Here is an 8,836-nt window from a genome sequence, read left to right as displayed (position 1 = left end):
TTTAATATATCCTTGAATCTTCCCCATATTGGAGCACATACTCCCTTACAAGAAAACCTTTGCTAGAGTTGAATAGCCTGAAAGTTCCATAAATTTTTGTAGCACTGTGGCACTGTCCTCCAATTGTTCATCGATTTGCTCAAGCAGGCACCAGTAACGTCTCCATTGTGAGACTTGTTGTTACTGTTTTTGGCATATCAAATATGCCATGGGCAACTTGCCAGGCTCTGTCATGAGGGCAGAATACTCTGGGTAGCTTGCTGGGCTCTCCAAGAGGGACAAAGGAATTGAACCCGGGTCGGCCGCATGCAAGGGAAACGCCCTACCCACTGGGCTATAGCTCCAGCAATATATAAGTTTTTATAAATTTAAAAAAATCTGTTCCTTCACAGAATTTGTTCCACCATTTGTGGCTTGCTTTCTGGAGTCCCATAGAATATATTATGTACCGGGTCTCTCTTCTGAGACAAAAGCTCAGCAAAACACACCTTTTCCATTTCTGTCAGCACCCCAGATCTAGTGTCCCATTATTCATATGCTAAGTTTTCTCTTGCATCCTGACTGTTTCATCACATCTTTCTGCTCCTTCATCATATTCAAGACCACCTCCCTTAAATCAACAGGGAGGAGTTGCATGTTGTGAATTTAAAGATAGTGACAACAATAGTAATCAGAAAATGCTCTTGGCCTATGAAAATTGGTTCTTTTGATCTAGGCTGTGCAATCTGAGTTGTTCACTTTAGTATTAATTCAGCACAGCGGGTAGGGCGTTCACCTTACACGCAGCCAATATGGCCGACCCGAGTTCGATTCCTCCGCCCCTCTCGGAGAGCCCGGCAAGCTACCGAGAGTATTCGATATGCCAAACACAGTAACAACAAAGTTTCCAATGGAGATGTTACTGGGCCCGCTTGAGCAAATCGACGATCAACGGGAGGGCCTTTACCTTAATATATATATATATATATATATATATATATATATATATATATATTGCCGCTGAACAACAAGGGACACAAAGAAAAGCACATACTAAACCCCCTGCTAATGTTTCATGGTCTGGAGGGTGGTGGGATGGGGGACAGAAATCTGTAAGCAGTGACTATGAATCAGTGTAATCCAGGCTATGACAGAGACTAGTACAGCACTGAAGAAACATCCCAATCACAGAAAGACGCTTTAGGGACAGAGAAAAGCACTTTGGAGAAATTTCTAACCCCACTGAGACTACCAGAGAATAGCCATTAGTCCAATGAAATGAGTTGGCAAGGACATTTCAGGCGATGCAATGAGACAGAGATAAGACAGCACCATTTAGGGGCTGGAGTGATACTGCAGCAGGTTGGGCACTTGGTTGCATCCAGGTTGACCTGGGTTCAATCCCTGACACCCCATATGTTCCCCTAGGCCCCACCAGAGCCTCAGCACAGAGCTAAGACTAAGCCCTGAAAACCACTGGCTGTGGCCCCAAAGCCAAAACAAACAAAACCAACATCATTTCCAGTGCCCTTGAAAGTTTTTATGATTTCAGGGAAATCATTATAAAGAGGTCGATTCCTGCATTCAGACTGCAGTTTAAATGGAGTTCCAGAAGAGAGAGATTACTGGGGCTTGAAATTGTCAGGACAATCTCTCTGGAGGTGGAGGGTCCTGGAGTGGGCACTGGAAGGAAGAGTCCATTATGAATGGCAGAGAGGAGGGGAGATGGATATCTATATGCAAATATGTCTGCACACATACATCTGCTTCATATGCATTTAAACCTTAAATTGACTTTCACTTGCCTTCTACTTTGGTTTCCATGGTAACCTTGGCCACTTATTTTTCTTTTAACCTCCTTTTCATTGTTTCAGGATGAGGTGAGCTGTGTGAGGGTTAACCTGTCCAGGGAAGACAGGGGATTTAAAGCAATTATTTGGATTTTTTTTTTAACTAAAGAAAATCGCCAACTTTGCAATTTAATGCAAACTGTCTCTGGTATATTTGCCCTGAAGGATGCTGTAGGGAGAAACAGGAGCCAGAATCCTCTCGTCTGTCCCCCTCCTCCCTGACTTCTATTATTACCTTGCACTTACTGCTAATACAGCATCTAAACTTGCAATCTTGGTAACTATGGCAATAAAATGGGTGAGATTCCCTTCCATTATGATTTGAATTGTTAGGACTTTGCAAAGAGCACGTGCATTTGCACAGGGGAGGAGAATGAATACACTCTGGAGGAAATAGTTGTTTCAACTCTCTGTTGGGAGTTCGAGATTGTCATCTCTCAGCCCACATTCACGTAGAGAATTATCACCAAGCTAGTGTTGGAGACTGCAGACACTATTCCTGCAGGTTACAGTGTACCCCTCTGAACTCACAGAACAGCCTGGAGAGCTAGGTCATGGTTTCCCTGAACTTTAGAAAAAAAAAAAAGAAAGGCATGAAGCAAGGTAGGAAGTTTCAAACCAGGAGTCAACCAGTTTTCTTACATTCTTACACAGGACAAAAGAAAAAAAAAACAGATACTTTAGGCTTTGCAGGCCTTATGATCTTGGTTGCAACTATTCAACTCTGCTTTTGAAACTCATCTATGGGTCAAATGTAAATCAATGGACAAGGTCAATTTTGATACATTTATTTATGGACAGTGAAATTTGAAGTTTGAATATTCTCACAATTTTAATTTTTTCAATCCATTAAAGTTGTTTAAAATTGCTCTTCTTAATTTCACAATCACAGGTGATGAGTTGAATTTGCCCTGGAGAACAGAGTTTGCATCTGTTCCTGTTCATTTAATGTAAGCCATAGACAATGTGTTCTGCATTGATGGGTTGTGTGTCTATTCTTACCTGTTTTATTTTGTTATTATTACAACCAGTCGTATTAAATGCCAGTACTGCAAGTGGTATGATTTTATCATGAATTATGTGTCAAACACTATAGTAAGTCCTGTAAATACTTCATTGTATTTCACTATCCCTAAATCCCACTTCATAGCTGAGGACCAAACTTGGAGAGTGAGTTGCTATAGATGGTATCGCTGCTAAGAACATGAGCTATCTCTTAGAGACAGTCTCATTTTCCTTCCCATTGTCATGCTGGCTAGCTGAGCTGACCTTCTAAATAGGGAGAAACTCTAGTTCACCCGGATGTCTCATCTGCTCTCAGAGGACTAGTCACCCAAACCAACAGAGACATACTTACTGGAATAGAATTCAAGGACTTAAAACAGTTAGCCCATTGCAATTGATGTTGGTGGGTCCCATGGGTGGCTTATGTGAAGAGGGGAAGAGAGAGACAGCCACTTTCTCTCCATCTGCCTCTGCCACAGACTATATTTGGAGAGTCTTTGAAGATGTGGAGGAGTGAAAGAGGGAGAGAGAGAATAACGTGCTTAAGGGAGAACATGAGCTTCTTCTCCAAGGGCAGAGAGAGCCCCTACACACATTCCATCATTAGACATGAAAGTACACAATTCAAGAAGGGAGATGCAGGCAACACATGTGCTCGGGTGACACATGTGCTCGGCCATGTGGACACAAGCAGCATATGGGCTTGGGCAGCATATGTGCACCCCTCCTTTGATCAAGGTGGCTTTTATAGGAGTCTTCTCAGGATGTCTTGGTCTGGAATGTTCTGAAGTCTTCTCTGGGCTTAGGTTAATCAGATTAAGGGAGAAGTCCAGGGGTTTTCAAGAAATTTCCTTCATGGGGAGGGATCCAATCTCCTCTGGGTCCACTGCTGAGGCTCTTATCTTGGGTCTTGTTTGACCTTTAGAACGTCTACTTCCTAGGAATTTCGTTGCCAATTCTGGCGGCTTTCTTCCCTAGAAATTTCATAGAGCCCTTCTCTATCTATTTGCCTGCCTACCTCACAATGATCCCATGACCATGGATCATTGGACTAGGAATGTATTAGAAATGACTTTGCACATCCAGTTCTTAGTCTCTTGAGACCCATGGTCCTAAACTCCAGTTTACTCTTTACATTGAGATGGAGAACTCACATTTACCTCTTCCCTGTCTTGGAACTGACCCAGAAGAGCCATGAGCAATTCAGGCAGACTCACTGCTCCTTCCAAGACTCTGCATCTCCCCTTCCATTGCTGACTTGTCTCACTGCTGCCACTTTAGCCTCACAGCCCATAGACTTCTTCAGTGACCTGTTATTCTCAACTTGCCCAAATCCATCTCCTCTGGACCTTTGGAGGAGAGGTTTTTGAGAACTTGAGTACTTCACTGGGGGATGTTGGGGATTGGGAAAATCTGCAGAACTCAGAGGGAAGAGGGTGACTGTTCTTTTTATCCCCAAAGAAGCAGGGAATTTTAATTATTCAAGACAGTCCTGAAGGGAAAAATCTAGACACTGAGAGCAGAATTTATAAACTGGCAGATTTCTTCCATACAGATCTTATTCTAGGTCACTTACTCTGCTGTGGGCAGCTGTGATGTGGTAGAGGGGAGAGGGCTTTACTGGGGGTTTAGGGCACTGGATTTGAAGACTTTAGTCTTTTCCATGGGCCAGAGCACTAGCATAGTGGGTAGGGCATTTGCCTTGCACGAGGCCAACCTGCATTTGATTCCTCTGCCCCTCTTGGAGAGCTGGGCAAGCTACTGAGAGTAGCCCACACAGTGATGTATTCCATATGCCAAAAACAGTAACAAGTCTCACAATGGAGTTACTGGTGCCTGCTTGAGCAAATCGATGAACAATGGGAGGACAGTGCTACAGTGCTTTTCCAGTGATAGTGATAGTGGCTGAATATCTTATCTTATCTCTTTCTTATCTCTTTCTTCCAGCTGGAACAGGGTGGCTCTGTAAATTGGGAAAATGTCAAGTTTTGCCACATCTGGTCTTGATCCTCTTGGGGAATGATTATTGTCACCTTGGGAAAACCAGGTCTCCTTGTCGGGTTCTTTGTTTCCCCTTGGGGTCATAAGAGTAGAAATCCTCTTGAACTCCAGAGACCACCGATTACAGTTTTTTTTTTTTAGCTCTGCTCCCAAGGAACAAGCACATCTGTTTCTTTTGCATCCATTATTTTGCAAACTTTTAAGGGATTTCCTATTCCCCCCCCCCCCCCCCCCCACACACACACACATGCACACATACACTTCTGAGTCCCTGGGAAATTACTGAAGTTTTTTTCTTTGGAAGAACATTAGCCAGGCCCTGTGCTAAGCAAATGCATTCAGCTTCTCCCTATCTGATTTCTCTTTTTTCTCATTTGTCAGCAAAGGAGAAACTTCTCAGCTATTAATCAAACTCCTGGCTGTGGATAGCTTTAATTGCAGAAACCAGGGCTGGATGAGGGATGCTCAACTTTTCTAAAGAAAGCCGACTGCCTGGTGCAGAAGAGAAACAATTAATTACCTGCTCCTCCTGTCCCCAACAGAGATGCAGATGAACTAACAATATTGCTGCTGGCACCAAATCTTCCCTTCCCAAGGTGGAGGTGAGCTAATGCACACGCAGACAGCATTCTTTAAAACAAAAACACCCACCTAAAAATTTTGCTGTTAGACTTCAGTGTGACCAAAGTTCTGCTTCTTTCTGGTATTTTTACTTTAAGATGGATTTGAACAAGCTCTAGACATTATTTAGGAGCGATTGGAGATGCTTCCATGCCCCAAACTCATATTCTCTAAGGAAGGATCTATGGGACAGATATGTGGAATTCAAAGAAGGACATGTTCAGATGAAGGGAATTGAAGTGTATTTTGAAAAGAAAGCGTATAAAGAAAATTAGACATCTGTATATTTCAAAGAGTAGAATGTAAAGTTTAATACAGGAAGAAATTCTTGGGACTTGAAACTGTATGCTTATGTACAATGAGTTTCCTGCCCCCCCCCCCCACCCAGATATAGTCGGACTCCCGTCTCTGGAGGTTTTAAAGAATTGTGGCGGATATTGTAAGAACATCCTTTGTGTTTGATGGGAAGTATATTGAAATCATCTTGGATAGGTAACTGCCTCTCCTTTGGGTCCAAGTTTCCTGATGCCTTTGGTTTACTTAAAACTTTTCTGTCTTATAAACAACACAGAAGGAGTGGGCGAGGGAAGGAAAAACTGAGCTCAAGATTCGAGTTTGTTTGATGTAAAGACCATGCATATGAGAGCTGTGGGAGTTAAGGTTGGAACACTTACTTTAAACATTGTTTTTTCCGTCTTTGGCCGCAACTGGGATATGGAAGGAATGATGTTCTCTTTAGAACTTGGTGTTAAAACCTGTGTTATTTTTCTCTGTGTCCCAAGAACACCGAAAAAGTGTTCAGAATATGTTTTAAACTTTCAATTGTGTCAAATTTAAACCTGTACTTCTATAATAAGTTATGGAAGACAATATCATACAGTTATGAAGAAAAGTGAACCTGAGGTAGAGTAAAATAAGCCAAGAGCACCCATCCTTGTTAACTAGGTGAGTGGACTTGGCAGGTGGCAGAAACTCTGAGCTGCTACATCCCCATCCACAATGAGTGCAGAATTCCATACCCTTCATGAAGACTTAGGAGGTTATGAATACACAGTTCTTGGGCCTGGAGTGATAGCACAGCAGTAGGGCATTTGCATTGCACGCAGTCAACATGGCCGACCCGAGTTTGATTCCTCCACCCCTCTCAGAGAGCCCCACAAGCTACCGACAGTATCGCGCCCGCACAGCAGAGCCTGGCAATCTACCCGTGGTATTCGATATGCCAAACACAGTAACAACAAAGTCTCCAATGGAGCCGTTACTGGGCCCGCTCAAGCAAATCGATGAACAACGGGAGGACCGTGACCGTGAATACACAGTTCTTAAAGCAGGGCTTGATAGAGTAGGAGATATTTTATCAGCACTTAAAACATGCTGATCACTGCTCTCAGCATTTGGAATATATTATTTTATTAAGATTCTACTCTTGGTTATAATACTAAGGAACAGAGAGATCAAGCCATATACTGGATGCAGGAGTGGTGACGGCAGGTCTCTGTTCTTCTATGGTCCCCAGGTTCTTCAATAATTTCAGGAACAAAATTACTGAGTACTGAAATGCTCAGACTCAGACAGTAGAATAGTTTATTAGAAAGTAGAAAGAGAGGAATAGTAACTCACCAAGTGGGGAGGAACTTAGTAAAGAAAGGACTGGCTTTTTTTTTGGGGGGGGGGGGAGGGTTATAAGAACTCTGGGACTTTGTGTTACAGACAATGTAGGGAAGTTAAAGATAAGGGTTTGTTGTGTAGCCCTTTGAATGAAAATTGCATTCTGCATTTTTATCAATTAAGAAAACTTACAGAGAGTACAAGGATCCCACAGATCTTTGTCTGGCTGTTTGCCTTAACCATTGCCCATTATCTTAGCCTCCAGGTGAGTCTAAACTCTGGGGCAGAATTTTATTTTAGACAATTAATTGCCTGTTTATCAGAAAGAGCCCTGGAATTTGTAGGAAGTCAAAAATTAAGAATGGGGCACTCAGAATAGTACTGCTGGGCTGGAGCTATAGTACAGCCGGGAGGGTGTTTGCCTTGCATGCATCCAACCTGGGTTTGATCCCCTATGCCCCCACGAAGCACCTCCAGGACTGATTCCTGAATGCAGAGCCAAGAGTAACCCCGGAGCATGCCAGCTGTGACCCAAAAAGCCAAAGCGGGAAAAAATGGGACTGCCACAGATTCTTGCAAATGGAAACCGAGGCTTCCTCTTTCAGGCTCAAGACCACACTGTGAGAATACAGTAGCACCAGGATTTTTGTATAGGTCAGTGTTTTATAAACATACACCGTCATTTGCATATTAATGATATAGGAGAGGTGACTGCTGATCTCTGTGTTTGTTCAAGGTTCCCAGTTCAATATTTTTAAGTATGAAAATATTGAGTAATAAATATGCTTAGACTCAAGGTTAGAAAATAGAAAAGTTTCTGGCAAAGTAGAAGAGAAAAAAAAGAAACTCCCCCATGCTGGGAGGAATTTAATATAGAACTATGTTAAATATAGCTCATTTTGTGGAGTTTTTTAATAAGAAAACTGGGTTTTTGTGTTGCTTGTCAAGTGACAATTATGTTACAAAAAATACAAGGATCTTGCATGTTGGTAAGACTGGTTAAGTAATTTGTTTTTTGGGTTTTTTTTTTGTTTTTATTTATTTATTTTTGGCTTTTTGGGTCATACCTGGCGATGCTCAGGGGTTACTGACTCCTGGCTTTGCACTCAGGAATTACTACTGGCAGTGCTTGGTAGACCACATGGGATGCTGGGAATCAAACCTGGGTCAGCCACGTGCAAGGAAAACACCCTACCCACTGTACTATCATTCCAGCCCCAGTATTTTGGGTTCTTTATTTGACATTTCCCTTAGGTACTGCCCATTATCTCTTAGACTCAGGGGAGCCTAAACACTGGGTAAGAACTTAAGGTCTTGGGAAATTATAACTTCCCTCACTCAGGAAGAGCCCAAGATTCTACAGGAATGTTTAAAGTGTGGAATGAAAAAAATTTTTAAAGGAGAGAGAAAGAAGTGTGGAATGGAGACAGCTAAAGCGGAGCTGCTCAAAGTTGCTGGGAAGGGGAAATCAAAGCTTCTTCTTTCACTGTCATAGTGCAGCCTTTCTCCCCTAAGAGGCATATTCCATTTTTTCCTTTCCAGCTTTGACCATTATGTTTACTTTTAATTACTTTTTATTGCACAATGTATTTCCAGAGCACTGATGAGCCCTCTTTTGAGTTCTTATTGCTTTTTTTCCCCCTAGAACTTTGTGTCTCTTTTGCACCTGATGTATACTGTGTAGATATTGGGTATTTGCACTGAGGCTCTAATCTCTTTAGACAACTCTAATGGAATCTTTCTTCATTTCATTTATAGTCACCTTATTTGTA

The sequence above is a fragment of the Sorex fumeus genome, unplaced genomic scaffold (assembly GCF_029834395.1).
Source record: "Sorex fumeus unplaced genomic scaffold, SorFum_2.1 ptg000129l, whole genome shotgun sequence".
Classification (NCBI taxonomy): domain Eukaryota; kingdom Metazoa; phylum Chordata; class Mammalia; order Eulipotyphla; family Soricidae; genus Sorex; species Sorex fumeus.
This window is presented reverse-complemented; position numbering follows the sequence as displayed.